Genomic DNA, 27,097 nt, shown 5'->3' with positions numbered 1-27,097 from the left:
TTGAAAACAGCTCCTTTGTTTAATTAAAATGTTCTAAATGAAACTCGGACTCACTATAAATAATTGATAATGTTGCAATCATAATGGAATGCTAGGGTTACAGTTACCTTTGTCCTGTCCCTTTAAGGATTAGAAGTCTTCTGAAGAGATCAAGGGGGACACAGCTGGTACCAAGGTGTGGTCCCAGGAGAGTTTGGTGTGCTCCAGAGAGACTCAGAAGCAGTGGGATTTCTGTGAGCTGTGGTTACTTATTTGGATATTAAGTTTAATTAATAAACGGCTCAGTTTTAATACCGTCCCTGGTCAGGGAGTGTAATATAGACAGGCAGATACATGTAAAGGCTGCATTACTGACAACTAATTTTCTAATGCAATCTCGTACCTTCTTCTAGTTTAAAAAGCGAGAACTTTGACTGGAGATTTAAGTGCCGAAACAAAGGGTTTGGAAGTAAGCAGCAATTTACAGAGTACCCACTGGGAAACAAAGAGGGGGAAATCCCAGACTCATAAAGCTCCATGGCAAAATGCCCACTGACTGCAGAAGAGCCAGGATTTCACCCACTTCTGTGGTTTTATGGATGCTCCTCCATCAATTCAAGGATGTCAGCATACATTCGCTGTGTTGCATCAAGACCCCAGATGAAATCAATATGGGTCCAATCAGGAAAATACTTATAGAAAATTAGATTGGTAATTCGTGGGAGTAAAGCTGCAGTGTCCTCTGGGCTTGTAACCAAGTCACGTCCTCCATTCCATAATGCTGTTGGCATGGTCATATCTTCTATCTTATAAAATCGAGGGGTGTTCTATGAGAGAAGAGGCCATTTAAAAATCAGACAAATGAAAGTCTAAAACCTCAATAACTTTTAATGCAAATATATTTGTTAGCTGTGCAATAACATAGCTGTAGCCATAGCAGTCAAGACCAGTGGTCTTTAATTATTATTAATTATTATTTGTATTATTATAGTATATAGGAGCCCTAGTCATGGCCCAAGATTGTATTGTCCTATGCACAAACAGAACAAGACAATCTCTGCCCCAAATCTGTTGCCTTTAATCAACCCACTGTTACCTCATTACCAGGTAGGGTTCCAACTGGCGTGTAGCACTGAGAATCAAGTAATTAGGTGGATATCTTTCACTGAAGTTGTCTTTGAGGCAGGACATAACATTGGCACTGTTTTAGTTGTCCTTCAGCATACCAAAGTTCTGTACCATGGACAAGTCCCAAAATTTTGCTTCATGGTCCCAGACCAGAATCTTCTAGATTTTATTATGGAGACCATTTTTAACACTACGGTGATTGTCAAGTGTAGAAATGGTTCAACTTGCCCACATCATATGAACAACAGACTTCCCCAGGATCTCTACTTTTTCTGATGTTCTTTCTCTCACACACACACACACACACACACACACACACCACCACCACCACCAACCACCTTGGCAATTAAGTTTGTGATGCTGATGACATGTTCCTGGCAATACACAGAAAGAGCTTTGAGGTGTTGGAATCCTGCCTGTCATCTGACTTTGACATCTTATCCAAGTACTTTTCAAAATGACGACTTAAACTAAAAGCTGTAAAGACTGTGCCATCTTGTTTCCATCTCACCAAGCCATTAGATCATTGACAGCTGCAGATCCTCCTGAAAAATCAGCAAATCATTTTTGGACTGTACTCTTTTTCTATAGGGATAAAACTTGACCCTTCTCTGTCCTATCTACATCCAATTATCAAGACAGCTTACTTCACAATTTCATCTCAAAACCACACAAAAACTACTGGCTAAAGTCACGATACCCCTTTTCTGAAATAGTTGAGCCTCTCAGGCTGTGCATCAGACACAACCTTTCTAAGCAATGGTGGCAACAGGTAGTGTGAGAGTATATTTGGGATTGAAGGTGTATTTCTTGGGAGATAAATGCCTCAGATCAGCATTCCCTAGTCTATCTGGATCAACTCTTGCATGATCATCAGAACAATCATATGAACCTAAAGATCCTTCTTAATTACAAGATACCTAGTGTCATGAGTGGTTTATCTCACACCTATTCTTGGGGATTCTTGAACTCCCTGTCTTGTCCCTGTGGAGTTCAAGAACAAACAGCATGCCATCTGGTTATGGGCTGCCCCCTTTATCATCATAAGGTGGATAGATGAGTTTAGGCATCTTATGAGTTTGACATCTCCAGACAATGCTGCCATGAGAGTGGCTACATCACTTACCCAAGATCTAATTCATTGTTTGTGCCATCCGGCACCATATGCCAAAAGAAGAATGCTTGTGAGGAAGATGCAAGAAGCCATATTTTGGATAACTATGAAAAACACACTCATATTAGAAGTTTTGTTCTAATCCCACCACTGAGAGTTTGGCCTGTGCCCTTAAGTGAGAAAGTTTATGTCACATCTAGGTTTTTTGTTTTAATCTTCTCTTAGAATACTGGGATGTTAATGTCTGATATTTAAACTTATTGAGACTTTGCTCCAAGATTTTCAAAACCAGGAGCCAAAGGTTTGCTCCAAAATCCTAGGTTAGGCTTCTAGTAAGTGGCCTGATTTTGGAAAGTGTCCAGCATTCAATATCTCCCAATAAATTCAATCTAAGCAGACCTAATCTAAATAATTATTAAAAGAGAAGGAAAAGAGGGATTGTCATTATGCTCAATTGGGAAGAAAGGAAACCAAGGCACAAGCAGATTACGTGATTTACCCATGTCCGCACAGAAAATCTGTGACAGAGCTGAGAGTTGAAGCCAGATCTCCTAATGGCCAGTCCTGTGCATTAATGCGAGGCCACCTGTCCTTCTGTGCCTTCCTGCTCCCTTTTCTGCATAGACATAGACAGACCCCCTATGACTCCGTTATAAGATGCCTAAATAACCTCTAGGTAGACTATAAGGATTTTACTTCCTTACTTCTGACTTTAGGCTCTGTGGCACAAGCTTCCTCATTTTTTAAATCCTTATTTCTAAAGTTTAGTGTCACAGAGCTTGGTTTTGTTAAAATTCTTTTCCCAAGGATATTAAGATTAATTATATTGTGGTCACTATTTCTTACTGGCTCAGATATAGTTGTTTCTTGAACCAACTCTAGTGTTTTGTTTAAGATTAAGTCAAGCATAGCCTATCTCCTTGTGCAGCCTATACCACGTGTTCCAATGAGGTAATTTAGGATGTAAAATATGACAGCTCGGCCCATAATCAGATTGGAAACCAGGTCTCAAGAGACAAAAATCTAATGCACAAATGCACAAATATTCTGACTTTAGTTCTCTCCTTGTTCCTCTTATCTTTCAAAAAAGAAAAAACAAATATCACTTTTGCCTACCTAACTGTATTTATCTTTGTTTTTACAGCCATAGTCAAAATACCTAAATTCTCCAGATTTAGCTACCTCAAAAAAGAAAATACAAGGTGTAAAATATTAAAACACAACTGAATGAACTTAATTTGTTTTTCTGCTTTAAAGAGTCATAAAATGTTCAAACTAAAAAGTAGTAATAAGATGTCCAGTTACACAGTTTCTGTTAACAAAAAATACGCAGCTGTGCCACATAAAAGATAACCTGTTTTCATAATGTTCTCTCTATTCACTCCTAGGCAATTTTTTCATTTTAAATTATACACTCAAATCTCATAATAATATATAAAGATAATATAAATAAAATAAAGAAAACACACTAATAGAAGGAATTGTTTAAAATCCACAGTTTTCAAACACTCTCCATTGAAATCAACTAATTTCTATCAGGAACTGAGGGAAAAGAAAAATCATTTGAATTGAAAAGAAAAGAAGATGATAGACAGACAGACAATGATGGACAATTTGCAGAATAAAGTGATGTACTAATCCTAACGAGATCCTTATACAATTATGAGCAATAATTTAATTATCTTCTAAACATAAATTGAACCTTTAATTACCCCTTTCCAGACTGATTAACCAACCCACTAACTGAGCTACCCAGGTGGGTTGAAAGGGTTTTATCCAATAGCTAAAAATGAATACCAGGAAAGCATAATATCTTGATGATGATGATGATAATATAATTTCTGTGCTTTGTAGTCCATTTCTCCATTGGCCCAATGCCTCTATCCTGTGCTTCTCTAATTAATGTAGGATATTTCTTTTCTAAGATTCTAACATCACTCATTTACTGGTATCCCAGAATATTAGTGACAATGACGGTTATGATGGAGAAGGATAAATTTTCCAGTTGAAACAGGGTTCCCATTTAGCCAGGCTCTTTTCCCTTTAAGTAATATACAATCCTAATTAATTTGAATTTTCCCATTGACATTCCTGAGAGCCAGCATAGGCCCCAAAATGTTTTATCACCTTTTTTTGGTGGTCTAATAGGCCTCTACACAGTGTGTAGAAAGGGTAAGAAATCCCACATGCTAAAAACAGTCTAGCTAATCTGACAGCACTAGCCTGTCATATTTTTTGTTGCTCACTTCAAGTGTGTGTATTGGATACTTTTTCTAACTATGCCTCTGCTTTGAAGTAGCAACACTTATCTATGAACCATTGTTAATAAGCAAGTTCCTTCTGGGGAAGGAACTAGCTCCACAATTACAGGTAGAAGGTTCCTTATTGAGTTGCTTTGTTGAAGTAAAATTTTGAGCCCCAAACAAGCAAAAAAAGCACATAAACCAGTACTGCTCTTTAAGTACATGAATACTCCCTTTCAATTCAATGGAACCACACCTATGCTTAATTTTTAGATAGACTGGGGACTTATCCTGGGCTTCTTTGAAGAACTCTCTCCCTTTCTTCCTGGATAAAATGTAAAGATTTCACCTGTAACTAACAAACCCTCTGGTCTCTTCGATAAATTTCACAGGGCTATCCTGCCAATTGTGAATTTTATTGCCCCAAGTACAGCAGTTACCTCTGGAGGTAATGGAACTGCTAGTAGTTTAGGGGGGAAAGATCAGGCAGTTGGAGTTATTGCCATGGGATTACGTGATTATCTAGGGGAAGGGGATATTTCTTTTGCCACACTTTTCCAGAGTAAGTGCAGAGCATTGGAGAAAATCTTTCCCCATGAATTCATCCTCTTTACATAAATTTCAATGTCTGGATGATGTTGACATGGATTTGAAATTCCTTGTTAAAAAGTACCTATAAGACTAAAACTTGTTCTCTGGGGACATTTGTAGAAACTCTCATTGAGGATAAATGTGTATCTTTGCAAGAAAAAATGAAAACCTGGAAAGTCTGCCATGTATAGCTTGTGTATAATACTATATCCTATGGCCCCAATATGTTGCAGTGCTTAGCCCACAGCTCCCTCTCCAGAAATGCCTTGCAATATTATCTGACTTGCCCAAGATTAGACAGGAATTCTGTGCAGAACCCAACTTTCCTGTCTCTCATTTTAAACCACAGTTGTTTATTGTTAACTATAAACATTTATTGTTAACAATAAATACAAAATCATTCATCCTTATATTAGGATATTAGCACCTTTGAGTGTATTTTAAAGATTGATCCAGGGAGGAATTGAGCACTTCCAATTCCTATTCATCTTAGGATCCAGTACAGAGTCACTGAGGCCATGCATATACTAGGAAAAATTGTCTGCTCAACTCACTGTAAGGTTTGAAAAGATTTTAGTATAAACTTAGTTAATTCTACTCCATCCTCCCATCTCCTTTGTGAAGGACATAGCAGAAGATAGATATTTATTACATTGTAGAAATATTTCTCCTTTCTGCTTGTATGGATGATTCTTTCATTTTCTTTGGATCATCAAAATTCTTCTATTTACCTAGAAATAAACTAATAATAAACCAAGCAGATAACACCCAAGCAGTACTGAGCAGCTACTGACTGATCCTGTTAAACTTAATACAAAACCTCACTCTCTGGTGGCAAAGGGAGATAATTATATGATCATATATCATTGGTACACAGGTGATTCTCTCCTACACAAATTTTAATTGAAGTATGTAAGGAAGAGTCAAGTCAGATTAAAAAACATCATCCATTAGTGTAATATTTAATTTAAAAGAAGACGTGGTTAAACAGCTCTATAAATATCAGAAACTCTACCTGGCTCAAGTGGATTACGTTTCTATACAGATGTATAGTCTGGAAAGTTTGCTACATACACATCTGCTTGGCTCTGCAAGAAAAAAAATATTGTTACACAGTATTCATTTTCTAAGTGAAGTAAACATGCACAAAATTCTACTTAACATTCATGTTAATAAGTTGGACAACAACAGTTTCCATATTGTATGGACTCGAATTTCTCTTCCACATCTTCAAATCTTTTTTAAATAAAATGAAAACAAAAATCCTGTTTACAAGGCCAGATCAGGTACAAATAGTGGAAAGACGACTTGGGATATTGTGAGGGTCACAAGTAATACTAAGCACTTAGCAACAAGGGGAGGAGGGGAACTAACATGATTATAATTTGTGTATCCAATTCCAGTATTGTGATCTAAAATCTCAATTCCATCCACCCTCTTTTTTGCCTACTCAGCTCCCTTCTCAAAATTTTGGTCTCTATCTCTTTCCCAAGACGCTGCTCAGCAAGGAATTGCTCTGTCGCTGGTGCTCAGTTGAATGGAAGTGGAAAGCAGAGATGCACCCGTTTTGACCAGTCTCTTGTTATAAATCCATGTGAGTAACATGGTGAAATAACAGTCCAAACCTTGTGTAAACCTTCCACAAAATGGAAATCCTAGTTCCCATGTCTGTATTTTAGGGACTATGTTTATCATCTCCCTCTGAGACACTAGAACTCTTAAAAAATATTTTTGAAAGAACTTATAAAGATGAAAGTGTTTTCCACTGTCTTTATCCTTCAAAACACTTGAACTGCTTTTTCCTCAGATGTTCAACAACATTTCTAAGTGAAAAACAAACATGCAGAAAAGGTAAACGTGAAAGTGATACAAATTACTGCCACAGCCTCATAAAGAAATGCTTATGCAGCATACAAGAGAAAAATTTTCATGCTCTGCCTACCTGAAATCCCCAAATTCCTCTTGGTCAACTGAAAGGTTCTGGTGTCTTCTAGACTTGATGTTCCCTCTGTTGTTTCCTATCCAGACATCTGATAGTATGAAGCCCAGGCTGTTTTGGGACAGATTGGCAACCCAGTTACTACCTTCTGAAAGAACATGCTGCAGTAACACAGCAGATTTTGGGTCTGGAAAAGAAACAAATGGAATATTTTACAAAAATGAAACTTCAGTAATGTAGTAATGACTTAACACTGATTCATCTCCCGGCCAAGATCTAGGAGCAGAAGCAAATAGTCCCTGATTTTATTAGAGCAAACATTTATAATAATATGTTCAGTATTTATTTTGGTTTATTTATTAATTTTCTCAGCTTTCAAGCAGTCAAGAAATATTTGGATGCAAAGGAGTGGATTCTTTTCTGGGAAGAAGAGAAATTAGCGGGCATAAATACAGTATGTTTATTGTTATGCTAGGCATGGTCAGGTAGCTTTGTTATACAGTCTTCCAAGTTTTTTTTCTTAGCATGTGAGGAAGTGTCTATGTTGTTGTTCATGTTGGTATGGAAGGGATTTTGTCTAGAGGCAGCCTGGGGGGAGAGGAAGCTGTGCCAGCAGCAGGAGTGTTGCTCTCTGTCTTGTACTGTTGATTAGGGTCAGTTCCTGAGGCAGAGTTGCCCTTTGGTGACTGAGCATCTGTATTGCGCGGAGATTCCTGGAATCTGGGATTGTCCTGTACAAAGAACTGGTGATTAGGATCAGGGCATGTAAAACAAATTCAAGTTTCTTGGAAGGGGGAACATCTCAATATTATTTATTATGCCTCTTCTAGCTCACTACTAGATTACACCATTTATATACGTCCGCTGCCATTTGTTCTAACATGGGAATATGGTCCTGTCTGGATTATATTAAAAATTGTTACAAGTATGTTCCTAGGGTGCTGAGTCAAAAGTTGATTGTACAAGCTTAATTATGTCCCTTACTGTGTATGTATTCTGATATTGTATTTAATTACATGATAACATACTATTTTTTCCACCAGACACTTGCCTCATTCAGTGCATAGGGTGGACAATACTGAATGTTCCTTTTTCCCCCATTCTCTGCACTCAGTGTGTGGCGCTAGGCATTATTTACTGCACTCAATCCAAACCTTGCACTGAAAACAAAATGATTCAGAATTACTCGGTACCCCTAGCTTGTCTATAGAGTTCACCTTTGTAGTATCTAAATACTTCAGAAACATTAAAGCACCAATCTCCACAACTCCCCTGAATTATCAGCCCCAATTTACAGATGAGAAACAGACACAAAGAGGTTAGGACAAACATTTGCAAAAATGTGTTCACTAATTTTGGGTGCTCAATGATTTTACAGAGTAGCTAGCATCATATTATTAATGCTTCATAAAGCACTGTACAGATATTAAGTAATTAATCCACACAATACCCTTGTGAGCTAGGTGGATAAATATTAGAGAAGGTAAAATTGAAAATTTATTTTCCTCTGGGAAATCCTGAGATTTTTAACATTTGGTTTAGTTCTACATATGAACTAAAAGTCAAAATTGGGACTTTCCCACTAAATGAAATATTCAGAAGTATAGTTATTATATATAGATATATAATAAATATAGAAAAACATGTTTAGACAAGTTCAAAACATTTCATATTAACTTCATCATTTATATTAAGTTATAAATATCAAAATTAAAAATATCAAAAGGAAATGAAGAAGGCAATACAAATGTTTCAGACTTATTGCAATGAAACTGACACATTCCTATGTGTCAATTTTGTTGAATAATTTTGTTAAACAACAACAGATCCAACAGAATGTTTTTCACCAGCTCTAATGAATATTATCCCATTTTACAGGTGGGGAAATGGAGACACAAAGGCAAAGGGACTTCCTTAATTCTACACAAGTCAGAATATAACTGAGGGCCTCCTGATTTGCAATGCTGTGTTTATTCTTCCAAACCATACTGTCTTTCTGCCAGAGATGCTGAGCACCCACTGAGCCCAGTTGCATTCATCTGCAGTTGGCCATTCTAACAATCAGGTGCCAGGTGTCTCCAATTGGATATCCAGAAAGTCAATACACAATTAGTTATCACATATTAATATTACAGTCTAATTGTCTTACCCAGCAGACACAGAAACATCTGTCTGCCTAGCTCTTCTGGGCAGCTAATAACTGTCTTAATCTTTGAAGTACACAATCCAGCATTCACCATTATGATTGCGACTCCCTCCATCTTCTGGGACCTCAGGATCTACTGTAATACCACTGGACCTTCATTGTCCTGCTCTTGAAAGATATCCTGACCCAGGTAGGCAAAAGAGAGGGAGCCAGATAACATCATTCCCTCCATCGACTTTGGCTAAATCCCAACCACCGCCTGGGCTGTGAGACTGTCTCCTCCTGTCCCCCCATGTCCTTTTTCTTCCTCACCTTATTTCTTCACCTTCCTCTCTCTCTCCTTTTTCCTTCTGTCCAAAAGAGTCTGGCTTAGCCAGGCAAGACTGTATATTTACAATGCTGCTGTGAGTCTGTGACCAGAAAGAGGCAATTAAAAGTAATGGCTTGAATACCTGATGGTGGTACAAGTTTACCACGTCTCAGAGTGGCTAAAAAGGCCATGTGCTGAGCCTGTGTTTTTCCATCAGTGAGGTTACTAGTGAGAGTCACCACCAGAGACAGAAGCTGTATTTTCTGTCTCGGCTGTTCTTTTCCCTCCTGTTTTGTGTGTGTTTGTCCTGTTTTGTCTTTTTGGAAACAGGATTGGATTTCATCAATAACCAAAAACAGCTCCAGTCCATCTCAAGTAACTTTTTTCTCCTTTTCCCACAGAGGACAGTTATTTCTACTTTTAATACCACCTAAAAAACTGTCAAGTGAGTGTAGGAGGGAGAGATTTCCTTCCAAAAACCTCTTTCCAGCAAGAGGGCAAGGGAACAAGGAATGTTGTTAAAATGAAATCTTGCTTAACACTTTATATTTCAAATACTTTTCTGATTTTCCTTCTTTTCTGTGTCTTTGATAAAAGGTTAGAAAATATTTTCAGTAATGTGTTTACCATGGTACTAAGTAAGCTGAGGTCTGTGTATACAAAACTCCAAGCCTTGTTTAAAACTGTTTAAAGATGGACAGTGACTGGGTCATGTTAACACCTTTTGACTCTTAGAGCCCATATGTTCCATCTTAATTAATACAACAGAGTCCCACCAGAGCAGGCTGCCTCTGAAATGAAAAGAATCAGCAAACCCCAGAGAAACCCTGCCATACCCCCTTCCTGCCATAGCACCTTGTATGCAAACTTTCCACCAGCATCTCTCAGTGCTGAAACAAGACCCAAGTCTCCTTGGTTCCTGTGAAATGGAGCCATATCTGTGTCCCCAGGAATTCCTTTGCCATGAGGAATTCTGTTCATGCTAAGGTAATAGCCATCAGTTGTCAGGACTTCATATTCCTTACTTGGGTATCCTTTGCATAGGATCTTCTCACTCTACAAAATGAAAAAAATAAAAAGGTTGTTAATGACATTTCAATCCATTATCTGGTACAGGGAGGAGGGGTCTCTCAGAAGGAGTAACAAAACGGGGGTTATTTCCATGAATTCCTTCACTTTTCTGAGTAGATCAATGAGGTCAGTCAAAGCCTGAATAATGCAAGAGTGAGCCTCTCTCACTGTATTTCTAATTTGGATCAATCCAGAAAGCCCTGGAAATCTTCCCAGAGAGCATAGTCTGTTGCTCAGGAGTCAGTTTATAGAAGCTCAGCTGCCCTGCCCCTAGGAGTCTCCACTGATAATAAGCAAAATGATATATTAGGGTAGGCCAGAATGATGACATGAAGGATGAGCTGGCATGGGTAGGACCCCCCAACCAACCTGGAAGCTTTTATGACCTATGGATTAAGATTGAGGACTGGCTATCAGAACACCACTGGGAAAGGAAGAGAACCATGCCTACGTACATGACCCTGGTCAGCACATCTCCAGTATTCCCTTCCCTCACAACCTGAAACTATGCAGGTAACTGTGGATCAGCCACTTCCCTCTGATGCTGGGCATTGGGCTTCTGTCTTTACTGTGTGGGGTTGTTGCACTTTGCCATCTCCTGTCTGGGAAAAGGCAAGGTCTGCATGTCTTGGTCAGGGAATACAAGGTCTTAGTCCCAATATAAAGGTCAAGGCTGGACATTTTCCCCTCAAGACTGGATATGGCCTCCACACCCGTTCACTGGTATCCTAACAGCAGTCCATCAACATCTGATGCACCCTCTACTTTCACTTTGTCTGCAACATTCTCCCATGTCAGAAATCAGCTTGCAGCACTAATAGACTCCAGTGCTTCCAGCTGTTTTATTAACTCAGATTTTGCTTGAGTTCATGGAATTCCAACCCAGTACAAGTTGTCCCCAACCTGGTTAAATGCATCGATAGTCACTCCTCTCCTCAGGTCCTGTCATGCATGAGAGGGCACCCTGACTTGTCACAACCCTTTAGGGACACCATGAAACACTACAGTTTGGTCTTGCATTCTGCACATTCTCTAATCATCTTCATGATCACCTGGCTCACCACTCATGACTTATACATCTTCTGGAAGACTGGGGAGGTTTGATTCTGGGTTAGTCATTCTGCCTACAGTCCTGCCTCACTGAACCTGGGTTCAAATCAGAAGCTATTTGCAGTTTGACCCCTGAGGATGCACTGCCCTTCTGAGAGCCCCGGAACAACAGGGATGGAGTCCATGAAATCCCAGATATCAGCTACCCAAACAATACCTGCAAAATACCAGAACCTTGCAGATGTTTCTCACAATGGGAGGCGGACATACTTCACGTACACAGTCACCCCTGTTACTACAAATGCCAGATAGACCTCCAAACAGGGGCAGAGATTCCATTTGACCTATTTACTCCCTCTCCGAGCCTAAGTGGAGGCATTCCCAGAGAACCTGAAAAAGGGATTCATCCATGTCCTCAGCATGAACTCTGATTTTCTTTGTGACGAAGAGGAATGGCTCCTGTACCTTTGCATGGACTATTAGGCTCTAAACAAGGTTACCATTCAGAACCCTTTGTCAATCATTAATGAACTTTGAGAGACACTTCAACTTGCAAGAATTTTCACCAAGATGGACCTCCATGGGCCTATAACTTGCTCTGTATCTGGGCAGGGGACAAATAAGATGGTGTTCCGCACCTACTCTGGGCATTTGGAATACCTAGTGACGCCATTTAGGATATGTAATGCTCCCGCAACCTTTCAGAACTTTCTCAGTGATACATTTAGGGACATGCTGGATCAGTTTGTAATGATCTATCTAGATGGCATCCTTATCTTTTCTGAGAACCAGGTCCACCCTCATCAACACACCGTGTCTTAGCAAAGGAATGCAGAACTGTGTTTTCTCATCATCCAGTTACAGGCTGGGAGATAGCCAGCTAACATTTCTAAAAAAGAAATTAACGTACTTTGACAGAGGGAAAGAGACCAACTTTAGTTCACATGCTGCAAGTAGGTGAACCCAGCATATCATACTATCAGATCCTTTGTGCGTTATTTTGTATATGATCCACAGACATTTTGTATGAACTAAAATAGATGAAAATGTAGTTTATGATTAGTGAGTAAGGTGAATTTCTGAAACTTGGGAAAAATCTTTTTAGGAGTTAGTGAATTTTGGCACTTTCTGTCTTGTTTAAACTAATAATCCTAAAAGGAGTCCCAAGATTCATCCTTTCAAGAACATTCCATCAAGCTTCCAAGATTAAAAAATACCTACTTCAATAATACTATAATACAATATCAAGTTTATGTTTTAATTAGCAGCATTACAATTTTTTGATTAACTGGATAGTGAAATCACTATTTGCTGTCTGCCAGTTCAGTTCTTATACCATTGGGAGAAAGGCTCAGAAGAGAAGAATGTAAAAAGCTGTTCCCTTATGTTCGGTGTATTTTTTAATCACTCTGGGTCCCATTCAGAACAGTAGTGGACCTCCAGAGACCACAGATGAGTTCAGTATAACTGAAACCAGACCCCATAGCCAGTACCCATCATAATCTCTGCCCTAATAAAGACAGATTAGATTGGACCCTACTGAGAAATGGAGACTGAAGATAAATGTTGGAGACAAGAGACAGATTTGCTTAAAGGATAAACCTCTTAAAGTAGAAATTACAAAACACACTGCATAAATAACTGTGCCCAGATTCCTCTAATAAGCAACTTACAATATTCATAAATGCTTCTGGATTCCCATGTCCTCTTCTTATGAATTCTTCAGAATTTACAATACTGTTTGTCAAATACGCCACCAGAATTAACAGCCACATTTGGCCCTGTGCAAAATAATTTGTGCATCAATAGCTTTGATAGGAACATACACTCACGGAAATGACACTTTCCAATGCTGAAGGTCAGTGTAACATAAAGGAATGGGGCAGGAGGAAATTAACCAAGTTGTGTGGTTTTAAACTTTGCTTTTTGAGGAAGGCAATGGAAATTGCTCCCAATATTATACATGGAACTGTTAACATTGCCCATAGCTAAGGTTCTCTGATACTTTCTATTATAAGCACTTTTTTCCAGTTGATTTTCTGATCTTTAATTGTTTAAAATGGAATTTACCATGCCACATGTCTGCCTCATGCTGAATTGTTTCGGAAATTTTCAGCTAAAACTGTTCAGACATTTTCGAGAATGAGATTAGGGAAAAATACATTGCTTTGTCCATATTCCATTTTTCTTGTGGGAAAAATAATGTGGAAGTGTAATTGAAGATTATATGATAATGCATTATCATAGGGGGGCTGAATTAAAGTTGCACAAGCAAATTGAAGTCAGATATTTCCTAATAGTAGTGGAGAGATCCAGAGAGGACATCTAGAGTAGTTTAGTTGTGATGGTCAAAGTAATAGTTTTACTATGAAGTGTGCTTTGTATGAAGATATGAAGTGTTGGTGTAGCCATGTTTTGAGCTTACACGGAGCTCTTCTTCAGGTCTCTGTGTAAGCTCGAAAGCTTGTCTCGCTCACCAACAGAAGCTGGTCCAATAAGATATTACCTCATCCACCTTGCCTCTTTATAAGACGCATTTTAAATCCCAATGGAACATCTCATTTACTTAAAGGGTGCATCTTAAAAAAATATTTGTCTTATCAGCTGAGGTCCCTAACTCACATCCCTGCAAAAATGCTTTGACATCTCCCTTTGTTTTCTGTCCTATCCTTGTCCCATGCCCTGTGCCAGGAGCTGCTGTGGAAGCAGTACAAGGAAGTTACAGGACAACAATGAATATAGCCCACCATCTCAAATTTCTATAGACGAGTTACACGTCTGCATCACACCATACTGCAGGCTCTGGAAGAATGCTAAAATCTATTTCTTAACTTGGAATGATTTATTAGGTACACTCCAGAGAGACTCCCTCCTAAGGCAGTTCAAACTTCCTGGTATGCACTGGTCTTCAAAGAAAATATATATGCTACAGAAAATCACTCCTGCTCCATGACCCTTGAAAACAATGAAAGGTCTAACCCATGTTGTACTTACCGTAATTACAGATTTTCTGATTTTTCATAAAGCTCACACTCAGCAGATGTCTTCTGTACACCTGCCTCTGGTAGAGAAAAAGCAGCCAAAAACCCCTCACTCAAAATTTGAATAAGTACCCCCATTAGAGGAAGTCTCACAGGCTGCAGCAGTTCTGCCATCTATGTAAAGATTGACTCCTCATGCTGTGCCAGTACATTAGCTAAATGCAAATCTGAGTTGGAGTTAAAAAGCTGAGACCTGAGACTGCAGAGACCTGCCATATCAAGATCTCATACTTCTCGCTTTCTAATCATCAGCCTGGAAGCATCTTGTATCAACCATGCTCTCTTTGGCTTGATTTCTTAGTGTTTCGATATATGTTTACTTGGACTTATACTATAAAAAGACCTTGTCTATACCTGTGGCAGTGTATTGCATAGATACATGCTGCAGTGAAAGGCAGGCTGCGTCCACACTCACTGCAGTGTGTAGCTACACGTGACTGTGAAAGGCTCCAGCATAGGGAGGCAGCAGGACATTACACTGCTAAAAACAGCAGTGTAGCTGTGGGAGGCACTAATTGGGTATGTAGAGAGAGCCATGTATGGTATATATCCTAGGGTTCAGGTGTGTAGCACACTCTACTCTACTGACCAAGCAGTGCCTCACTGTCTACCCTGCTATTTATACCCATGTTAGCTGAGCATGCAGAATCTGTACTCTACACGCTGCTGTGGGTATGTCTACCCAGCAACTAGACACCCATGGCTGGACTGTGCCAGCCAACTTAGGCTTGCAAGGACCCTGCAAGGTGGGAGAGTCCTAGAGTTCATGCTCCAGCCCATACCCAGAAGCCTACACAGCAATGGGTCAGCCCAACAGTCTGAGCCCCACAAGCCCAAATCAACCGGCACAGGCCAGCCACTGATGTGTAGCTGCTGTGTAGACACACCCCGTAAGTGTAGATCTGTGTTAAGAGGAGCAGCTATACCAAGCTCCAGATTTCCTGTACAAAGTTAAAAATACCTGTCATCAAATGAACAGAGTGGCAATTATGTGAATACTAAAGGGTGTGCATGACAATTATACCTCTGCTCTTTCCTTTATTAATACAGACAAGTTATTGCCAGGTTGCAATTATCTATTAAGGAAACACCCAAACACTGAAAGTAAACTGTAGATCTGGAGTCCAGCTTTGTTAGGCAATTCAGTTACAGGGACATCTACCTAAATTCATGTAGAATCTTGTAGATTGTTGGTAACAGGGCATTAGCCTATAACATCAATGCACTATTAGTTAGCTGTAAGATTATAATTCTTTGCCGTGTTGATGAACATTTATTAAGCAATGGTACTTTCCTCTTTAGTCTCCTTCACGAGGAATGAATCCCTTGGCTTGTTGCGTCTCTCTCACTGATCTGTACACACTGCTGATTCTCTATGCCTTAACTGGAAAAACAGTTCATAGGATTTTTAAACAGGTCTAACTTGTTTCTAAGTGTCCCAAACTCATCATGAATTCATGGTGTGAGAATGTGAAACTAATGTGGGCCAAATTGGTGAAAATTAATTTTTAAGAAAGAATGAGAAGTTTTTCACTTTTTTTCCTCCTATGATTTTATACCCCTCAATTACAATTTTTATGAGGCTTTCAGAGTTTGGAAATTTTTCACTATGGGGCACCCAAACCGTTGCAAGCCTCCTATCACTAACACAGCCTGGTAGTGCTTCCCCTGTTGGACACTCACCAAACTGCTGGGTCTGGGTCCCACCTCAGTGGGCACCACATACTTTAAACTTGCTGGGTTCGAACAAAGTCCAGCCACTGTCCGTGGCTGGCATGTGGAGGCACACTCTCAGAGGGCAGCTCCTCATCTAGCACCACCTTCTGCAACCTGAGACCCCACAGTCCAACTGCCTAGCCCCTGTGACTAGCGCTGGCTCTCTAGTAGCTTATACCACAATAAGAGGAGCTCCCCAGTAGCTTAAGCAGATTCTCTTCTAGAACTCCAAAATTGTGGGCTCTCTAGGTTTATAAATTGGTCTCTTCTGGGATATGTAATAATGACGAAACAGACATGCAGATTGGCTTTGCAAAGGTTTCTAAACATAATTACTATTTACTTAGATAACAAGTGAAACACAGATCTAGGCAAAATAATAAACACCTACACGCATTTTCCTGCCTAAATTTCCTCACTATTCCTGACCTTACTCTGTGCTTATGTCAGAGTCCTTTCTGGGGTTCAGGTCACCTCTGCGGTCTGCACTCCTCGACCAGCACGTGTTCCTCTTTTTGTTCTGGTCAGTGAAACAGAGCTATTCTAAGCACATCATTTTAATCACCTCCTGTTTCCTTTGCCATGTGACCCTCTGGTCAGCCTCAATCCCACCCCTCCAATCAGATGATCAGTTGCCTATTTATCAGGTCCCTGGAGTCCAGATTTGAAAACTTGTTTGCCCAGGGTTGTAGACAATTCTTTGTTCAAGGAGTTTCCATGTGACTAGAGAATCAAAGTTTAGCAACCCTTCATTCTTAGTCCAGTATCACCACACTTTGGAATTTCAGCCCAAAAGGGAGATAAAAACAATAGGAGCACAAAGGAAGAGACCAGCCTTACAAAACAAAATGGAGCATACAGCTTGATAAACATATACACAGAGTTCATAATCTCAAACAGAATTGATAAATTGTACATGGATACCCCAAATCATCACAGCTTCTTTCACATAAAAAATTCAGTCACTGAGAGTGGTATGAATTTTAAAATATACATACATAACTCCATTTTGCTTAGATTCTGAATCCCCACTTTAGTTACTGTTAGATAACTCAGGCTGTTTATTTTTTTAAAAAAAAGTGGAAAAACAACAAGAATTATATTATAGGGCATTTGCTGTTTTTTTACTGTCTAGGCAGGAGCAAAAGAAATCAACTGATTTTTAATTAGATGTGGCATAGTTGAACATGCAATAAAAGTTGAGAAATCAAAAGAAATTAATTATAGCAAGCTTATAGAAAATTGCAGGATGTTTACAGAGCAACAACATACCACTTTTTGGCCAATATCTAGTTATAAATCCACATGAAAGGATATTAATTACTCCAAATCAAACCTGTCCTACTGAACAGGGACACATACAAAAAGCATTCTGTTGTATTTAACATATAGATATTGCCCCGAGAATGACCAGTGTAATAGTTTTTCATGTCTATTTTTCTTCAGAATAAATGTTATCATTGCTGTTAAGACATACATACCCACGTCATGAAAACTGAAATACAGAAATACATAAGCATGTACATATCGCAACATCAGTGAAGCACAAATCTTTGACATAACAATAAGAAGTATAAGTTGTGCTTTGTATGTTTTACTGTTTTATTTTGTCTGGGTGCTGTTTTTCTGTTAAACAAATTTAGGCACTGATAGAATAAAAATTTATGTATGTACTTAACTTTACTCAATGTGACAACATACATGCAAAGAGTTAAGCATGTGCTTAAGTCTTCAGAGACTATAACGCCTGTGAAAATAAGATCTGTTAACTAAAGCTATGCAGGAAGTTTCTATTTCATGGAAAATTCTACAGTTTCAAATATTTTTTCCATCTAAATGAAATCTCCCACAAAACAAATTTCATTTCAGACCAACCAAGAAGCTCCATTTCAATAATATCTAAATGTTTCATTCTAATTTCAACTTTTTATTATAATAAAAAAAAATTGGAATAAAAAGTTATTTTGAAGCAAAAAAACAAAAAAACAAAAAAACAAAAAAAACAACCCAGAACATTTGACCATACAGAAAGTCATTGCAATTTTTTTCTAAATGAAATTGTGAAAAAATCAACACATTCTTGCTGAAAGATTTGATTTCAAATAAAAGGCATTTTTTGGATCAAAAGGATTCCATCCGAAAATTTTTGATCAGTTCTACTGTTAATCCTGTTATGTGGAAAATACATCATTTGTTACTGTTCTCCCTTTACTGTCTCTTGACCAGTTTCAGAACTGTGACAGCTCATGACTACTGTCTCCTTAATAGCCTTTTGTGATGGGCTTTATCAATACTCAAATATTCTAGTAGATTAGAGACCCAAGCCACATGGTACTGGTTCTAGTTCCCTAATTCCCTAAGACTATCACAAGTAGTTAAGAGGCTCAGCAGATGCCATCTTGGCTCATTCTCAGAGGGAGTGACTGTAGTTTGTCTGTACTTTCTGAGCCACCAGAAGTGGGAAGGGAAGTAGCAGAGCATTGGAGCACAGTAAGCCAACTCCAAGTAAGTATAATGGAACATTATGAGGCTTGACAACCAAATATCCTGGGCGGTGTCTCCCTTAATAATCTTGGTATTTAAGCATCCAAATTCCAAACTTTTGAGGTGTGCCCCCTGTCCTCCCCACAATACTAACTGCATATGTTGATTTTGTCTGGGCTTGATTATTATGTGCTGTCAGCAGTACCTTACTCTATGAACATAAAATTGCACAATAGAATTAAGCAAAAAGGATTTGGTGTCCCACCCACCACACAAACTTTTAGAAATGTAGTAATGATTCCTGAGCAAGCTTTTACATGCCAGTTTCAATCCCAGGTTTCACATTTTGCAGACTTCACTGCTTATAATATTCAGGCTTTTCTGAATTCCTGAAGCTGGCTTTTTTCTTGGATTCACTATAGACTTAAATCTGAATTTATTACACTAATACGGAGAGTTTCTATTCTGGGCCCCAGCCTTGCCTTACCTCACCTCCACCTACTTCTTTGCTTTTTTATTTGGACTCAATAGTTAATTCTTTCCCTTTTAAAATTCTTTCCCTTTTAAATTCTTTTTAAATTCTCTCTTTTTAAATTCTTTCCCTTTTAAAATTTAAAATTTCTTGACGTTACAATCCCCCTGAACTCTTCCACAAATTGACTTCCAAATGTTCATTCCCCTCTGAAACTGCCTCACTAGCTTTAATATTTGGATCAGTGATGGGCAATCAAGGCAAATCTGAGGAGTGAGATTGAAGATGTTTCTAAATAAATGAGCCAAGATTTTCTAAAGTGGTAACAGATTTTGTGTGTGTCAAATTTTTGATCCCCCACTTGTGACATAAAGGGAGCTGACACGCCGAGCGGGTGTTCGGCACATTCTGAATATCAGGCCCCTTAAATGCCTCTAATTAGGCACCCAAATCACCATTCACATTTGAAAATCTCGGTCTGATGGTTTTCTGTAGCTTATCCATGCTTATCTAAAACTTTTTGTTCTGAAAACTGGATTGGAAACCTTATGAGAATAAATTCTCTGGGAAGATTTCCAGTATTTCCTGGTTTGAGCTGGGTTGGAATCCTAATAAGAGGAGCTAATTGTTGCACTATTCATGTGATTTACTTGATGTCACTGTGCAAACCAGGAAAGACTTTATGAAAATCAAACAAAGACACTCTGACATTTCCTGCTAAGAGTGAAATCCCCTCCTCCATGAGCCAGATACTATAGAGAACTCACATGTGCAAATTATCTCAGGCATAAGTCTTGGTTTCCCCTCTTGCAGAGTGAAATGATCTGCGATAGACGGTATCCCAATGAGGATTATGAAGCCTTGACAGACAATGGCTAAATGCAAATGGAATTTCATGGGATGAGCAAATGGTTGGCATAATTCCATTATACATCATCTCTGGCAGTGGGATAGCAAAGGGGACAAAGACCAAAGCCAGGCTGCAAACAAAGATATGTTGATGCATCCAAAACAAAAGTAACAATAATATTTTGTAATGAAAGAGCTAACTAAATATAGATAGCCAGCCCCTCTGTAATCATTTACAAGAACACGTGCTCATTGTGTAATCCACTACATCTATTTAGGGGGACAGGCCATGGCCCAGACCACGGTTTCTCAGTCTGTTCATGGTGACCCAAGATTGGATCTCCAGAATATGTCTAATGGTCGTGAGGGAGGCTTGTGTGATTGCACAACCTGCCCTGTAGTCACTTTGCAGCAGCAGCTCCCACTCTGGGCAACCTGGTGTTCCATTTGTCCCTCTGCCATGATGTAGGCCCAATCTGAGCGAGTGGTGCAGAGACCCCATGCACCAGGATACAGCACTTCTCTCATAAATTTGGCTTGGCCAACCCTCCCGGCAGTGGGGCTGGGCCAAATCGGAGCTATACTACAACCTGGATGATGGTAATGCTCGGAGGGGGGAACCAAGCCCAGCCAGCCCCTCAGGACAGGACCCACTACTATGGCATGCACAATGTACCATTTTAGTACTTATTATATTAATACATATGTTGTATTTCATGGATAAGAAATATTTAGTAAGCTGTTTATTCGTGGGATGGGGTATGCCCCCATCCGAATCAGGGGAAAGATAATGATTGCCAAATAGGCGCACCTGAAGAGCCCTGCTTCACTTGGAAGAACCAAGCTTAAAAACAGAACTTGTCACAGGAAGGCGCAGAAACAGCAGAAATCTGCTGTGCCCAGAACTAGCTGACCCAGGCCTAGGTGAACCTGGCCTGACATGTCTAACTTTGGAATTGTGATGTGCAGGCATCCACCCCCCTGCATTTGAGTCTGATCAACTCAGTGTAGAGTTGCAATACGCCAAACAGAGATGCCTCAGTGATGAAGTCTGGCGTTGAACTCAGTTCTTGGGAAGCCAAGTGGAAAGAGGTCTCAGAGGGAATCCCAACACCTGGCTACAGAGTTTTCAGAAAGAAGACGTCTTGTAAACCTCTGCCACTCAGAACGACCCACCAGACTAGGCCCTGGTCTACACTTACCTGGAGATTTGGCAGCAGTCGACGGGAGTTACGTAGTCGACTGCTCTGCTTCCCTTCTGCGCGCAGTCTACACTGCGCTGTGCCGACAGGAACAGCGTTCCCGTCGACGCAGCGTTACGCTACTTGAGGGGGTGGTTTACCAGCGTCGACTTCCTGATCGATTGAGTGGGTCTACACTGACCGCTCAATCGATCCAGAAACATCGATCTGGCGGTGGCGAATTTGCCGCCATCAGTATAGACATGGCCTAGGTATAAGTCAATTGCCAGGGGGAAGGATCCGAGATAAAATCTGAGCCGGGGTCTAGCTGTACCTACCCACCATAAACAAGCCAGACCTCTAGACAGTCTCTTAAAGGAAAACTCAGACCGGATGTCCCTTTTATTGGGGGATCCCTGTACCTAGGAATCTGGAGAGACTCGTTTCAGGTTCCTAATGGGCGAAAGGACTTTGGAAGGGGACAAGATTGAAAATATCTGAGCAGGACTCAGTAAAGGCCCAGCCTATCATAACTAGCCATCAAGGTTTACAAATGGGTTCTGAGCCCAAAATGTTGAGAACCACCAGCGCAGACAAAAGAAGTCTCCTGTCACTTGGAAGTTTTTCTCATAGTATAATTAGGCAGCATAGAACAGAGAGCAGGCTCTCTGTTGCCTTACCAATAGTGGCCTGCTGCTCTGGGCCTGCTGTCTCTAGCTCCCCTAACCTTTCATTAATCTGTGTGTGTGGTGAAAAAGAAGAGGAAAGAGAATGAGATGGAGCAGGCTGTCAAGAAAGGAACATCAAGTAGATGAGTAAATTAGAATTTTGTGCAGCTGCAGCAAGTTATTAGTTATTATTACTATTAGCGGTAGGGCATGGCAGCATTTAAGCCAGTCCGTCCCCATTAAGATGGCAGTGTGCACCCAAAGCATTATTGATGACCTGTATGCTATGGGTCAGATTTTCAAAAGATCTTAGCACCTATTGTATCCTTTTTACACACTTAAATAAGTGGACAGATGAGGCCAGATTTTAAAAAGAGCTCACCAATCCAAAATGCTGGGTGCTGATACATACGTTGAGAAATTGGCTCTACCTCAAGGGAATCAAATACAAAATATGCAAACAGATCCATCCCTCACACCCATGAATCTGGTGAATCTAAAAGTGCCCAGAAAAAGTCCAACTTTTACCAGGAGAGTCATTTTTCAACCATCTGTCCTATAAACTGTGATTTTAAAATGGCCTCTTTTATGCTTGCCAGTTCCTTCCTCTCCTCTTCCGCAGAAGGGTACAATGTGGTGGGATTTGGAAAGCCATTCTCCTCAGGTACAGAACCAGGGAGAGCAACAACTACAGAAACACTTCTACTTAACAAGGAATTAGCTTACATGATATACACAGAAGTGGGTAAACCAAGTCTATGACTTTTCTAAATTACTTTTATAACCACATTAAGCTCAAATTCATGTAATGTTTGTCCCAAGAGGATAGTGAGTTGGTCAAGTGAGGGTCAGCTTTAGTGGGGCTGGAGGGGACACAGTATGGATTTTGTTGAATTGGGAAGAGCAGCCTGGACAAAGATCATCTTTCCCACTCCTTCTCCATGGTGGCTACAGAAGCCTGGGCAAAGATCATCTCACTAAACACTCCCAATGGAGCCTGGTCAGATATCTATCCACACAATTCCCTACCACCATGTGTAAGTGACTGCAGAACTGGTTATTTTGAACCATGACTGCTTCATGGTTTTTGCCATCACAAATCTGCAGCATTAGTCATCAAATTTAATCTGCCAACGTGCTTCCCATTTACTTAACTTCATTAGACTCACATACATTCCTCAGTCTACTTTAGTCTGAATTAACCTAAATAATTTGGTGTCCTATTGAAGTTTTGACCTAACTCATCCCCCTTTAGTCCAGATCTTTACTACATAAAAGAACCCTACTTCTAGTATGGAATCTGGAGCACACAGAACTGTTAACTTTTGCCTCATTGAAAATGGATTCCTACTCTCTCTTTTCTGCCTAAGGCTATGGCTACATTACAGAGTTTACAGAGGTGCAGCCGCCACTGTAACACTGCTACTGTAGACACTAAGCTGACATGAAAGCACTCCCATTGACATAGCGCTGTCTATACTGGTGCATAGGCCATGTAACTTATGTCGCTCATGGGTGTGGCTTATTCACACCTCTGAGCAACATAACTCATACCGACTTAAGCAGCAGTGTGTACATAGTATTAATGTCTGATCCATGTTATTATTCTACCTTTCACCCTTCAACTAGGGTTTCCTGAAAAGCCTTTTGAGGGATCTTGTCAAAAGTATTTTTGAGAGTCCAAACAATTGTCACTCTGTTTGCCTGTATCCATTATTTTACTGACATGCTTAAATAGATTCACTATCGAGTCTATGGATTTTCATTTCCTTTATTCTGATTTTGAATAACTTCCTAATTTTTTAAAGACAGTTTAATGCCACACTATTTTTTGTTACTTCATGGTAAGTATTTTTGTTAATCCATTGTACTAATCAGTGTATAAATTAAGCATGTGTATCAGTCTTTGTAGGATCAGAGCCTCGTAAGTATTTCTTGAGCCTATTCCTGTGTTTAAAATTACCTCTCATTTTCTCTGCTCTGGACCTAGCTTTTCCAGAAAGCAATTTATTTAAGATGTCAAGAATAACAGCGCGGACCAGAAACCGGACTGAACTCATCTCCAGAAGTGAAGACTAATGCACTGACCCACTGTGCAATCCTTCCCTCTGCTTATAAATATTCCTCTCCATTCTTCCTGAAGAATGTTTGTTAACAAAAATATTGTTTGCCCCTACCTGGTTATATTTATCCTTGTTCTTACCACCATAATCAAAATATTTGAAATCCCCAGATTTTGCAGAGTATATTTTATCTGTAATTTAAAAATTTTAATGTGCTTAATTTGTTTTTCTGCTTTAAAGTACCAAATAGATTAAAATAAAGAATATTTACAATTCTTGAGAGAAACAAACAGGTAGTTTTCCAGCATGTTGAAGTTAAGATGATTTAGTAGTTTTCTTAAAAATCTTATTTTACTCTTATGTAATAGTCTGTTTATTGGAAATTTTGTATCCATATTACAAACAAGCCAAAAGGCTTCTAAGAAATCATTTGAAAATCATGCTATCTACTACACAGAAATTAACATATTGAAATCCAAGAATGCATGTAGTTTTGTGTTGCAAAACTTTACTATCCAGTATTAAAGGGTGATTCGGGTTTTTTCTTTTACATGTCATTAATATATATATATCTGCATGTATGCCACTCCTGCATAAGTCATCATTTCAGTTGAGAATTTAAAATATCACCCTTGAATACAGTATTTTTATTTAAAACAAAGATGCGGGCAAGCAGCATTTTCAATTTCAGAAACTCTACCTGACCACAGTGTATTCCATTCTTCACAGATGTATCATCTGGAAAGTGTGGAAAGTACACATCTACTTGATGCTGCAAGAACACAGTTTTGAGATATCATTTATTTTCTAAATGAAATGAAAAATCCAGTTTCAATATAGTTATCATTCAGCTCAGTAAGTACAATTTTACAGTTAAACCTACCCATGGTCTAAGCACGGGACAAGTAAAAATACAAACCAACATTTATCACAGTTTTTCAAACAGGACTTAAAAAACATGAACTGCAAAAAACAAGCAAACCCCAACCTACAGCCCATTTCCACCTTGAAAAGGGTATAAAATCTAAGCTTAAAAAAGCATAAAATCGATGTGTTTGATGCATTTGTTTTAGCTTAAAGGTCAAGGAGCTTTGCAAAACTTTTCTAGTGAGTTTCATTACACCCAATACTTGGACCAAGTTCACCGGGGATGGAGCAAGCCTGGGGCAATCACTAAATGAACCAGAGCCAATTTATGGTTTCAGCTGGAAATGTGAAATTTAACGATTACAACTGGTCACAGAAATTTCAACAGAACCATATTCCACCAGAATAAAGAGGGCCACTGAAATCTAAATGCTTTATGAAATTAGGTCAATTTCAAAGGACTTTCATATAAGAACAAAACCAGATTTTTTTAAAATATCCTGTTTTGACATTTTTGGAAGCAAATACTTGACTTTTCATTGCTTTTAACTTTTATATTGTATACACAATAAAAAATTTAGAAGCAGATGAAATAAAACCAAAACATTTTGTTCAACCCCAAATGAGTTTTTTTCCATGAACTTTACTTTGCAGAGAAATTCACAATTTTCAGATTTTGTTCCAATTTGGAACAAAGCCAAATTTTTCAATCTCAAAATGCTTTGCAAAATGGAACTTCTGCCCTCTGCACAGTTGTTAGCGATAATGCATGATCTGTACCCAAAAAAACAGAGAAAGTGCTGATGTCTGGAATGAGTTTTGCTTTGAGTTTGTTCAAGCTAATAAGTGAAATGCAAGGGGCTCACATGGATTTGTGACCAAAACTGAAGAGGAAAACAAAGTTTGAAATGGACCACCCAAGAGTGAAAATGAGTGAGTTATTCAGCACTAATTAGACCCTGTTCACCCAGATTACCTTCCAAACTATGTGTATTCAACATATTTCAGACTGGTAAATCGCTGGCACCTCCAGGGAACTGATCAGCACTAAAATTTCAGAAATTTGAATGAAGTACAAACTCAGGTTTAAATACTTGAATTTATTGGGGACCACATTCATTCTAAATCAAAGGCCGGCATAAACCTCTCTTCAGTCCTAATCATGAGGTTTAAGTGGTTGTAGGTTCTTGGGCTGACAATGGAATGAAATTCCCTGTAGGTATAGTGCTATTAAATTCAGGGCCTAACATTTCAATATCATTAACATCCAAAACTCTACTTAGATTTCTTTTCAGAAATACACAAACAAAAAAATATTTGTTTCATCACAGAACAAACAACATATGTATTAGGCCACGGGACAGGAGGAGTGGGTGGATTTTGCACTGCCCAGACAATCTGATTTGTACGTGGGGGGGATCCGGCAAAACCAACTCAGCAACATTGAAAAGAGTCTCACTTTCTTGATAAAAACTTCATATTCACAAGCTCTTCAAGGTGTGGCCAGTATCTTTGTCTGTGTTTCCACAGCATCCAGCACAATAGGGCCCTACTCATGATTGGCACTTTTGTGTATCATAATAATATAAATGTTTAATAATAATATTATGTGGAAAAATACTATGAAACTCAAATACTAGCTTGTGTAGATTCTAGTCTTTTAATATAAATACCATGTTTAGGTTCTCCTTATTAAATCCACTGATAAGGTATAGGACTTTGGTGCAAAGTCAGACTATCAATCCATTTCTGCACATCTTGGTAGTACATTCTCTCAGTCTCCTGTTCAACAGACAGCATTCCTTCTTGCCAAATAGTCTGTAAAAATGCAAACACATCATTCTCTATGAATATCATAAGATCTGGGAAAAGGGAACAATAAGTGAATTTATGTAGGAAAGTGTGTAACAAAAAATTCCAGGTGAGGAATTTAGTTTGCTAGAACTTTTCAGTCTTTATCTTAGCCAAAGCGCCCTTCCCCATATAACTGACTTTTTGTAGCATTAAGGTAAAACAGTTGAATAAAAAAAATAGATAAGCTTGGGAAATTGAGGCTGAGCTCCTTCTGCTAGGGATTTGGGTAGGACTAATTGCACAAGTAAGGACTACTCATGTGAATAAGGGTTTGAAGGAATGCTCAAGTTGAAATTCCATTCTATTCATGACCTCTTTCCATTAGAGCATG

The 27,097-nt window shown here is 39.1% G+C and overlaps 1 pseudogene; it reads right to left on the bottom strand.

Annotated features, from left to right (window-relative positions):
- Positions 1–572: 572 nt before the first annotated feature.
- Positions 573–26,753, bottom strand: LOC137156269 (lipase member M-like; annotated as a pseudogene).
- Between the last annotated feature and the right edge of the window lie 344 nt (positions 26,754–27,097).

The sequence above is a fragment of the Emydura macquarii genome, unplaced genomic scaffold (assembly GCF_026122565.2).
Source record: "Emydura macquarii macquarii isolate MOO-44397 ecotype Brisbane River unplaced genomic scaffold, CSIRO-AGI_Emac_v2 contig_1390, whole genome shotgun sequence".
In the NCBI taxonomy this organism is placed as follows: Eukaryota; Metazoa; Chordata; order Testudines; family Chelidae; genus Emydura; species Emydura macquarii.
Note: the sequence above shows the minus strand (reverse complement) of the source record. Positions and strands in the feature narration are given on the sequence as shown.